Below are 12,390 nucleotides of genomic sequence, written 5' to 3' on the forward strand. Positions count from 1 at the left end.
TTGTCCACAGAAACCAACAGGAGAGATCAGTCAGAGATTATCAGTGGTCAGTCTTCCCAGAGTCATCAAACAGACCTGGTCAACATATTCAGTGTATGTGGTCCTGTTACGTACATTTGTTTTTGTTTACCTCAAGTGCCAGAGGCTTTGAGAGTCAGAAGCAGGATAAGGAAGTGGTGGATGCTGAAGATGAGAAGCAGGAGAGAAGTGCCAGAGAGGGGGCTCTGAAGATCACACTGCACCTCCTGAGGAAAATGAACCAGAAGGAGCTTGTTGACACACTGGAGAAAAGTAAGAGCTGTCTGCCTCATGTTGAATGCTGTTTTATAACCTTAAAAAGCTGTAGCTAAAGTACAGCTAAAGTACCTGTGTAAATCAATGGTATTGAAGCAGCCTTAACACAACACCTAGTGACCTCATCAAGTAGCAGCAGGGATGTGTTGTGGTGATTCATTTAGAGAGAGAGATAGACAACATCAATAATACCAATAATAATATAATCAGTCACACCAGTCTGTAATACATCATGAGAACATTTACACATTTACATAGACAGTTAATTATTATAATTGAACTTTACAACAGTCCTACAATACTCTAGGCATTAAAACTGACGTAATATTAATATCCTGTGTTATTTCTTCATTCAGATGAGCTTGCTGTGATTTGCCAACGTGAACTCAAATCTAATCTAAAGAAGAAGTTTCAATGTGTATTTGAGGGGATCGCTAAACAAGGAAACCCAATACTTCTCAATAAGATCTACACAGAGCTCTACATCACAGAGGGTGGAACAGGAGAGGTCAATAATGAACATGAGCTGAGACAGATCGAGACAACAACCAGGAAACAAGCAAGACCAGAGAAACCAATGAAATGTAACGACATCTTCAAACCCTTAACTGGACAAGACAAACGTATGAGAACTGTGCTGACAAAGGGAGTCGCTGGCATTGGAAAAACAGTCTCTGTGCAGAAGTTCATTCTGGACTGGGCTGAAGGAAAAGCAAATCAGGATGTCCAATTTGTGTTTTTTTTCCCTTTTCGGGAGCTGAATTTGCTGAAAGGGGAAAAACACACTTTCATTGAACTTCTCAATCACTTCTCAATGGAAACCAAACAATCAGGAATCTCCATCTACAACAAGTACAAAGTTCTGTTCATCTTTGATGGTCTGGATGAGTGCCGACTGCCCCTAGACTTCCAGAAGAACAAGATCTGTTGGGACGTCACAGAGTGAACCTCAGTGGATGTTCTGCTGACAAATCTCATCAAGAGAAATCTACTTCCCTCTGCTCTCCTCTGGATAACTACCCGACCTGCAGCAGCCAATAAGATCCCTTTAGGGTGTGTTGACCAGGTGACAGAGGTACGAGGGTTCAATGACCCACAGAAGGAGGAGTACTTCAGGAAGAGATTCAGTGATGAGGACCTGGCCAGCAGAATCATCTCACACATAAAGACATCAAGGAGCCTCCACATCATGTGCCACATTCGAGTCTTCTGTTGGATTTCTGCAACAGTCCTTGAACACATGCTGAAACATAAGAGAGAAGAGATGCCCAAGACTCTGACTGAGATGTACACACACCTTGTGGTGTTTCATACCAAACAGAAGAATGAAAAGTATTTTGGGAAAGAAGAGACAGGTCCACACTGGAATAAAGAGAGCATTCTGTCACTGGGAAAACTGGCTTTTCAACAGCTTGTGAATGGCAATCTGATTTTCTATGAAGAAGACCTGAAAGAGGCTGGTATTGATGTTAATGAAGCCTCAGTGTACTCAGGATTGTGCACACAGCTCTTTAAAGAGGAAAGTGTTCTGTACCAGGACAAGGTGTACTGCTTTGTGCATTTGAGCATTCAGGAGTTTCTGGCTGCTGTATATGTGTTCCTCTCATTCGTCAACAACAATGAGAATATAATGGACAAACTGCAAATGAAAGACAAGTCTGAAGTTACTTTCTACAAGAGTGCTGTGGATAAAGCCTTACAAAGTGAGACAGGAAACCTGGACCTGTTCCTCCGCTTCCTTCTGGGCCTCTCACTGGAGTCCAATCAGAAGCACTTACAAGGTCTACTGACAAAGTCAAGAAGCAGCTCACAGAGCCATGAAGAAACAGTGAAGTACATCAAGGAGAAGATCAGGGAGAATCCCTCTCCAGAGATGAGCATCAATCTGTTCCACTGTCTGAATGAACTGAATCACCATTCTCTAGTGGAGGAGATCCAAAGCTACCGGAGCTCAGGAAGTATCTCAGAAGACAACCTGTCACCTGCACAGTGGTCAGCTCTGGTCTTTGTGTTGCTGACTTCGGAAAAGGAGCTGGATGTGTTTGACCTGAAGAAATACTCCAGATCAGAGGAAGGTCTTCTGAGGCTGCTGCCAGTGGTCAAAGCCTCCAGAGCTGTTCTGTGAGTACATAAAATGACATTTAAGAACTATTCATCAGAAAGAAATATTAAGTTGAGTAAAATATGTATTATAATATGAAAATAATATTATATTGAAAAACATATTGAATAATTGAATTGATGTTTACATTAGTGTAACATTATGACCATACAGTTCTAGGAGATGGAAGATGAATCTATATGTTGTTTGAGAGAATAAACAAAATGCATCTACCGTTGTCCTTCTACACTACTCGTTAAATGAAGTGTGTTTGTGAAGTCATGATGATCTCTTTGTCAGGCTGTCAGGCTGTGGAGTCACAGAGAAAGGCTGTGCTTCTCTGGTCTCAGCTCTGAGGTCAAACCCCTCATACCTGAGAGAGCTGGACCTGAGTGACAATGACCTGAAGGATTCAGGAGTGAAGCTGCTCTCTGCTGGACTGGGGAATCCCCACTGTAAACTGAAGACTCTGAGGTCAGTATTCCTGTAGTTAGTCAGCAAGTGATAATTGCTCACCAGATCTACATGTGTTTACCAGGCACACAGTCCACACCATATGTGTTTGGACAGTCAAGCTTACAGTTTTACATTTGGTGCTATGATCCAGTATTTTGGATTTGAGATAGAATGTCACTTTTTGAGAGTGTTTATATATGTTTTATCGTTCAGAAATGAAAGCACTTTCATATGTACAAAAGTATTCACACCCTTGGCATTTTTCCTATTTTGTTGCCTTACAACCAGGAATTAAAATAGAACCCCTCCAAAAAATCTATCATTTGATTTACACAATATGCCTAACACTTTGAAGATGCAAAATATGTTTTATTGTGAAACAAACAAGAATTAAGAAAAAAATACAGATAACTTGAGCATGCCAAAGTCAATACTTTGTAGATCCACTTTTTGCAGCAATTAGTCTCTATAAGCTTGGCACATCTAGCCACTGGGATTTTTGACCATTCTTCAAGGCAAAACTGCTCCAGATCCTTCAAATTGGATGGGTTCCGCTGGTGTATAGCAATCTTTAAGTCTTACCACAGATTGAGGTTTGGGCTTTGAAGTTTGGGTTGGGGTATGATTGGGTTTGGGCCATTCCAAGACATTTACATTTTTCCCCTTAATCCACTCGAGTGTTGCTTTAGCTTAAACCTCCATCCCAGTCTCAAATCTCTGGAAGACAAACAGGTTTCCCTAAAGGATTTCCCTGTATTTGGCACCGTCATTCCTTCAATTCTGACCAGTTTCCCAGTCCGTGCCGATGAAAAATATCCCCAAAGAATGCTGCCACCACCATGCTTCACTGTGGGTATGGTGTTCTAGGAGTGATGAGAGATGTTGGGTTAGCGTCAGACATAGCGTTTTCCTGATGGCCAAAAAAGCAAAATTTTTGTCTCATCTGACCAGAGTACCTTCTTCCATATGTTTGGGGAGTCTCCCACATGCCTTTTGGTGAACACCAAACATGTTTGCTTATATTTTTCTTCAAGCAATGGCTTTTTTTCTGGCCACTCTTCCGAAATGCCCAGCTCTGTGAAGTGTACGGCTTAGTGGTCCTATGGACAGATACTCCAATCTCTGCTGTGGAGCTTTGCAGCTCCTTCAGGGTTATCTTTGGTCTCTTTGTTGCCTCTCTGATTTATGCCCTCCTTACCTGGTCTGTGAGTTTTGGTGGGTGGCCCTCTCTTGGCAGGTTTGTTGTGGTGCCATATTCTTTCCATTCTTTAGTAATGGATTTTATGGTGCTCTGTGGGATGTTCAAAGTTTCTGATATGTTTTTATAACCCAACCTTGATCTGTACTTCTCCACAACTTTGTCCCTGACCTGTTTGAAGAGCTCCTTGGTCTTCATGGTGCCGCTAGCTTGCTGGTGCCCCTTGCTTAGTGGTGTTGCAGACTCTGGGGCCTTTCAGAACAGGTGTATATATACTGAGATCATGTGACAGATCATGTGACACTTAGATTGAACACAGGTGGACTTTATTTAACTAATTATGTGACTTCTGAAGGTAATTAGTTGCTCCAGATCTTATTTAGTGGCTTCATAGCAAAGGGGGTGAATACATATGCACGCACCACTTTTAATTTTTTTAATTTTTTTTGGAAATGTTTGGAAACAAGGATTTTTTTTCATTTCACTTCACCAATTTGAACTAGTTTGTGTATGTCCATTACATGAAATCCAAATCCAAATCTATTTAAATTACAGGTTGTAATGCAACAAAATAGGAAAAACGCCAAGGGGTTGAATGCATTTGCAAGGCACTGTATGTATGAAAATACCCTCAAATAAAAGGTGACATTATATACTGTCACCTCATATAAAACATTTGATCTCAAATCCAAAATGTTGGAGTACAGAGCCACATTTAAAATGTTATTTTCACTGTCAAAATAGATATGGTGTGGACTGTATACTCAATACAATCTAAATCTGATACCTCAATATCTGTCTTTTGACTGATACTGCTTTTTAAACTGGTCTGGTCAGTCTACTCAAATATTTGTACTATACATTTCTCTCTCTACAAGTAATATTATGATCATTTATAATAATGAAACATTAATTTCTGAATAGATATGGCAGGTTTCAGGACACTGATATATCTGAATGTGTTGAAAAAATGTACTGCCACTATTTTCACCACCAAAGAATAGCAGTGTGATTTTAATATGATTTGACTCTTTGCAGGCTGTCAGGCTGTGGAGTCACAGAGGAAGGCTGTGCTTCTCTGGTCTCAGCTCTGAGGTCAAACCCCTCACACCTGAGAGAGCTGGACCTGAGTAACAATGACCTGAAGGATTCAGGAGTGAAGCTGCTCTCTGCTGGACTGGGGAATCCCCACTGTAAACTGGAGACTCTGAGGTCAGTATTCCTGTAGTTGGTCAACAAGTGATAACAGTTCACCAGATCCACATGTGTTTACCAGGCACACATAGTCCACACCATATGTGTTTGGACAGTGAAACTTACAGTTTTAAATTTGGCGCTATGCTCCAGCATTTTGGATTTGAGATAGAATGTTTCATATTAGGCGACATTACAGAATGTCACCTTTTATTTAAAGGTTTTCATACATATCTGTGCTACCGTTTAGAAATGAAAGCACTTTCATTTATGCAGTTCTCCCATTTGAAAATGTCTTCATTATTTGGACAAATTCAGTTATATTGTATTAAAGTAGTCATCATTTAAGTATTTGGTCCCATATTCCATGCCTGCAGTGATTACATCAAGCTTGTGATTCTACTAACTTGTTGAATGCATTTGTAGTTTGTCTTGGTTATGTTTTGGATTGTGTTTTTCCTAATAGAAACTGAATGGTGAATAATGTCCTGTCATTTTGGAGTCACTTCACTTGGATTGTCAGTAAGAATAGAAGACGTTTCTGAACACTTCTACATTCATGTGGATGCTACCATGATTATGAATAATCATGAATGAATCGTGAATGATGATGAATGAGAAAGTTACAGAGGCACAAAGATCATACCCCCTCTGTTATTGGTAATGGTGAGAGGTTAGCATGTTTTGTTGTAGTCTCTGTTATTGGTAATGGTGAGAGGTTAGCATGTTTTGTTGTAGTCTCTGTTAATGGTAATGGTGAGAGGTTAGCATGTTTTGTTGTAGCCTCTGTTATTGATAATGGTGAGAGGTTAGCATGTTTTGTTGTAGTCTCTGTTATTGGTAATGGTGAGAGGTTAGCATGTTTTGTTGTAGTCTCTGTTATTGGTAATGGTGAGAGGTTAGCATGTTTTGTTGTATCCTCTGTTATTGGCAATGGTGAGAGGTTAGCATGTTTTGTTGTAGCCTCTGTTATTGTTAATGGTGAGAGGTTAGCATGTTTTGTTGTAGTCTCTGTTATTGGTAATGGTGAGAGGTTAGCATGTTTTGTTGTAGTCTCTGTTATTGGTAATGGTGAGAGGTTAGCATGTTTTGTTGTATCCTCTGTTATTGGCAATGGTGAGAGGTTAGCATGTTTTGTTGTAGCCTCTGTTATTGGTAATGGTGAGAGGTTAGCATGTTATGTGTAGCCTCCGGAACTTTCTCACTCATTATTATTCATGATTCGTTGATGATTTTTTGGCATCATCTCATGGCATCATCAGGATTAATTTTGTCATGTTTAGAAACATGTTATCTACTCACTTAGACAGAAAATGACTCCAGTCATCATCCACCATTCTGTTAATATTGGGCAAAACACAACCCAAAACAAACTGCAAATGCAACCAATGAGTTTGAGTCACACGCTTGATGTAGTCATTGTGTTCAAGGAATATCAGACCGAATACTAAACTTTTGACTAATGTAATACACTATGAGTGAATTGATCAGAATACTTATGACTAGATACATAAAGTGTTCATTTCTAAATGGTGAAACAGATATCTATGAAAATACCTTCAAATAAAAGGTGACATTATATACTGTCACCTCATATGAAACATTTGATCTGAGATCTGAAATGTTGGAGAAAAGAGACACATTTAAAATGTTAGTTTCACTGTCAAAATAGATATGATGTGGACTGTATACTCAATACAATCTAAATCTGATACCTCACTGTCTGTCTTTTGACTGATACTGCTTTTTAAACTGGCCTGGTCAGTCTACTCAAATATTTGCACTACACATGTTTCTCTCTACAATCTATACTTTGATAAATTGTAAATTATAATGATGATTAATTTCTGAATAGATATGGCAGGTTTCAGGACACTGATATATCTGAATGTGTTGAAAAAATATACTGCCATTATTTTCACCACCAAAGAATAGCAGTGTGGTTTTAATATGATGTGACTCTTTGCAGAATGTCAGGCTGTCTAGTCACAGAGGAAGGCTGTGCTTCTCTGGTCTCAGCTCTGAGATCAAACCCCTCACACCTGAGAGAGCTGGACCTGAGTTACAATCACCCAGGAGACTCAGGAGTCAGACTGCTCTCTGCTGGACTGGAGGATCCACACTGCAGACTGGAGAAACTCAAGTATGTAGAGGGTTTATGTCAATGTTCATATCAGACATGTTTGACTTATCAGGCTAGTTAAGACAAACATTCTTAACACCACTTGGACAAAGTTATATGCTGACCGTGTGTGTGTGTGTGTGTGAGTGTGTGTGTGTTTGTGTGTTCAGGTGTATCCCTCAATGACTGTCTGTTCTTCTGCTTACCGCTACAGTGTGGAACATGGTGGAGAGAACACAATGAAACCTGGGCTTAGAAAATGTGAGTGTTGACTGCTGTGAAGAATATGACTAAGAATAAATCTTAATGCAAGTTAAGTCATAGTCAAAGACCACCATCATTACTTACTTGGTCATATTAAATATCAGCTGTAGTTCTACAGAAGCAGAAATCAGGGACACCAAAGTTTACAAAGAGCTGCTTTGACAATGTGTGTGTCTGTATGTGTGTTACATTAGAAATGTGTGTTTATGTTCATGCATGCGTACGTGTGTGTGTGTGTGTGTGTGTGTGTGTGTGTGTAATTAATTGGAATAAGTGTGTTTTATATTACCATACAGTATAACATATGATCATTCAACAAGTCTCAAGTTACCTTAACTTCTCCTTTTGATACCTAGAAACATCTACTTTAAATGAATTAGTGAAAAGTGAGTTAACATTCTAATGTGAATGATGATGATTTCTAATATTGTGTCTGGTTTCATCCACCAGATGTCTGTGATCTCACACTGGACCTAAACACAGTAAACAGACTCCTCTCTCTGTCTGAGGAGAACAGAAAGGTGACATGTATGAAAGAGAAGCAACCGTATCCTGATCACCCAGAGAGATTTAAGGGCTGTAGACAGGTGTTGTGCAGAGAGGGTCTGACTGGGCGCTGTTACTGGGAGGCAGAGTGGAGTGGGAGAATGGGGGCCGATATAGGAGTGACATATAAAGGAATCAGCAGGAGAGGATGGGGTAAGGACTGCGGGCTTGGATGTAATGACAAGTCCTGGAGTCTGATCTGCTCTGACAACAGTTACATTGCCAGTCACAATGATAATGCCACAACCATAGACGTCCGCCCCTCCAGCTCCCACAGAGTAGGAGTGTATCTGGACTGGCCAGCCGGCACTCTGTCCTTCTATAGAGCCTCCTCTGACACACTGACCCACCTGTACACATTCACCTCCACATTCACTGAGCCCCTCTATCCAGGGTTTTTTGTTTATGATGACTCCTCAGTGTCCCTGTAAATAATAACCTGACACATACACACACACACACACACACACACACACATACACACTGTCACACATACAGAACACACACACTGGACACACACACACAGGACAAACACACTGGACACACAACACACACACACTGGCCACACACACACTGACAAACACACAAAGGACATACACACTGGAACCACACATACAGAGGACACACACACAGGACACACAGAAACGCACACTGGACACACACAAACAAAAACACAAACACACACATTACACACACACTGGACACACACACACTGGACAGACACACACACACGAACACACACACATGACACACAAACTGGACACACACTGACACACACAGGACACACACACACACTGGACACGCACACAGCTGATGGTTATGTTCTGTGTTAGTTTGTTGCTCAGTCAGATAGAGCTTAAATGATGTCCTGTGTTTCTCAGAGTTTTTTTTGTGAAATTGTTCGTAATATTATGTTTCATTTGTTCCCAGGGGGGAAGGGGAAGGCACCTAGGGAGTGCTTAGGCAAGAGGCCCGTGGGCATACATATACCCGTAGTCATTTATTGTCTATACACACTAGGAAAGACCTGGGCGGACCACCCCCTGTATTTTGGTTAGCGCACCAGGTGGTGTTAAGTTAGGTAAGTAGTGGGTAGGTCACCAGGTGGTGCTAAGTTAGGTCAGTAGTGGGTAGGTCACCAGGTGGTGCTAAGTTAGGTCACTAGTGGGTAGGTCACCAGGTGGTGCTAAGTTAGGTCACTAGTGGGTAGGTCACCAGGTGGTGCTAAGTTAGGTCACTAGTGGGTAGGTCACCAGGTGGTGCTAAGTTAGGTCACTAGTGGGTAGGTCACCATGTGGTGCTAAGTTAGGTCAGTAGTGGGTAGGTCACCATGTGGTGCTAAGTTAGGTAAGTAGTGGGTAGGTCACCAGGTGGTGCTAAGTTAGGTAAGTAGTGGGTAGGTCACCATGTGGTGCTAAGTTAGGTAAGTAGTGGGTAGGTCACCAGGTGGTGCTAAGTTAGGTAAGTAGTGGGTAGGTCACCAGGTGGTGCTAAGTTAGGTAAGTAGTGGGTAGGTCACCAGGTGGTGCTAAGTTAGGTAAGTAGTGGGTAGGTCACCAGGTGGTGCTAAGTTAGGTAAGTAGTGGGTAGGTCACCAGGTGGTGCTAAGTTAGGTAAGTAGTGGGTAGGTCACCAGGTGGTGCTAAGTTAGGTAAGTAGTGGGTAGGTCACCAGGTGGTGCTAAGTTAGGTAAGTAGTGGGTAGGTCACCAGGTGGTGCTAAGTTAGGTAAGTAGTGGGTAGGCAGGTAAAATAGGAGAGAGGGCTACATTTACTTTCTTTGCTTTGGTTCTGTCCAGCCCCTTTTCCCCAAATTTACCGTGTGAAGGAATAAATTCCCAGTAAATGGTAAATTCTCTGCCTTTTGTCATCCTTACTCGCACCTACAATCCCATACCTCTATCACTCCACCTACAGTCCCATACCTCTTTCACTCCAGCTACAGTCCCATACCTCTTTCACTCCAGCTACAGTCCCATACCTCTTTCACTCCACCTACAGTCCCATACCTCTTTACCTCCACCTACAGTCCCATACCTCTTTACCTCCACCTACAGTCCCATACCTCTTTCACTCCACCTACAGTCCCATACCTCTTTCACTCCACCTACAGTCCCATACCTCTTTCACTCCACCTACAGTCCCATACCTCTTTACCTCCACCTACAGTCCCATACCTCTTTCACTCCACCTACAGTCCCATACCTCTTTACCTCCACCTACAGTCCCATACCTCTTTACCTCCACCTACAGTCCCATACCTCTATACCTCCACCTACAGTCCCATACCTCTTTACCTCCACCTACAGTCCCATACCTCTTTACCTCCACCTACAGTCCCATACCTCTTTACCTCCACCTACAGTCCCATACCTCTTTACCTCCACCTACAGTCCCATACCTCTATACCTCCACCTACAGTCCCATACCTCTTTACCTCCACGGGGAGTTGAGTTGTAGCAGGGTGTTGCGTTCCCTCTTCATAGAGGCGTGCATAACAGCAGCATAAGACCACGAAGCATCAGTTATAGGCTACAAGCAGCAATATGATTGACATAACATAGCATGCAACCACAGACTATATGTCCCAGGATTTTCTAAAATTGTAACTCTAGTTAGCTATATATCTGGTATTAGGGCTGTGTTGCTTTTGGGAGAGCAACAAAATAGTGACTATAGCGGGTATTGAACCCCGGGTAAATTATCACTAGTCAGAACCTCAACCTCAGTATACATGCATTATAAAAAATCATCTTAATATCTGATATTGGGAGTAAACAACCTCGGAACAGAAAAGACAAGAGTGCGTCTTCCAGCCCACCAATAAATTACATCATTCAACCCTCCTGGTTAGTAAATTTATCTCAACATGCCCTTCTTCTTCACATAAAAACAGGTAATAATTAACATGAATCATCATTATATTACTTTACAGTAATCTGTTAAATGCTTTTTCAGTCCTTCCTCTTGCGTTAGCAGTGTGGAAAGGGACAGAAAGAAGCTCACACAGGAGTTTTCCTGTGAGGGGGAGTGGTGGTGCATCCAGGGAGAAAACGAATCTTCTGAAATGTCATTTGTGGTCTTATGCTGCCATCTATTGGAATTATGTAGCAACTGCAGTAGTACTAAATGATGTTTAATTCCTTACTAAAGTAGTAATTACTCAGAATTGCAAAATATACAATCTTCTAGTTAATTTTATCACTTACGTCTGTCTGTCTGTCTCACTGTCTGTCTGTCTGTGTCTGCCTCACTGTCTGTCTGTCTGTGTCTGTCTCACTGTCTGTCTGTCTGTCTGTCTGTCTGTCTGTCTGTCTGTCTGTCTGTCTGTCTGTCTGTCTGTCTGTCTGTGTCTGTCTCACTGTCTGTCTGTCTGTGTCTGTCTCACTGTCTGTCTGTCTGTGTCTGTCTCACTGTCTGTCTGTCTGTGTCTGTCTCACTGTCTGTCTGTGTCTGTCTGTCTGTCTGTCTGTCTGTCTGTCTGTCTGTCTGTGTGTCTCACTGTCTCTGTGTCTGTCTCACTGTCTCTGTGTCTGTCTCACTGTCTCTGTGTGTCTCTCTGTCTCTCTGTGTGTCTCTCTGTCTCTCTGTGTGTCTGTCTGTCTCACTGTCTCTGTGTCTGTGTCTGTCTGTGTCTGTCTCACTGTGTCTGTGTCTGTCTCGTCTGTCTGTCTGTCTGTCTGTCTGTCTGTCTGTCTGTCTGTCTGTCTGTCTGTCTGTCTGTCTGTCTGTCTGTCTGTCTGTCTGTCTGTCTGTCTGTCTGTCTGTCTGTCTGTCTGTCTGTCTGTCTGTCTGTCTGATCCCGAGCTCTTCTTATGTATCCCCATCTGAGATCAGAGTAGATGAGAGATGTAATGTTTGTCTCTGTTGTGTTGAAGACCAATCAAGCAGGAGAGACCAGCCTCCCCTGTTCCCAGCTGTGTGTCTATGAAGAGTGACCAGTCTATGGACCGTCCTATATGTTTTAGAGAGGGAGACTTTTCTACTGAACAAAGGTAAGAAGAACTCATGGGTCATGGTCAGTGAGTTAAACAACACTGTCTCTAGTCATTTCTCCTCTTCCATTTTCCCATTTATTTTCGTTGTTTTCATAATCCATAGGCTAATCCTTTTGTCCATTTCATAGTCCTAAAACAATATTAAACAAACACAACATTCCCTCCCTCTGTGTGTGTGTGTCTGTGTGTGTGTGTGTGTGTGTGTGTGTGTGTGTGTG

At 41.9% G+C, this 12,390-nt stretch overlaps 1 pseudogene across 1 annotated transcript; it reads left to right on the forward strand.

The window, feature by feature from the left end:
- Window positions 1-634: 634 nt before the first annotated feature.
- LOC145877521 (NLR family CARD domain-containing protein 3-like) lies at window positions 635-2,885 on the forward strand (annotated as a pseudogene). The gene is made up of 2 exons (XR_014391811.1): window positions 635-2,415; window positions 2,696-2,885. The product of XR_014391811.1 is annotated as an NLR family CARD domain-containing protein 3-like (transcript).
- The last annotated feature ends 9,505 nt before the right edge of the window (window positions 2,886-12,390 follow it).

Source organism: Salmo salar, chromosome 03, assembly GCF_965601325.2.
Source record: "Salmo salar chromosome 03, fSalSal1, whole genome shotgun sequence".
In the NCBI taxonomy this organism is placed as follows: domain Eukaryota; kingdom Metazoa; phylum Chordata; class Actinopteri; order Salmoniformes; family Salmonidae; genus Salmo; species Salmo salar.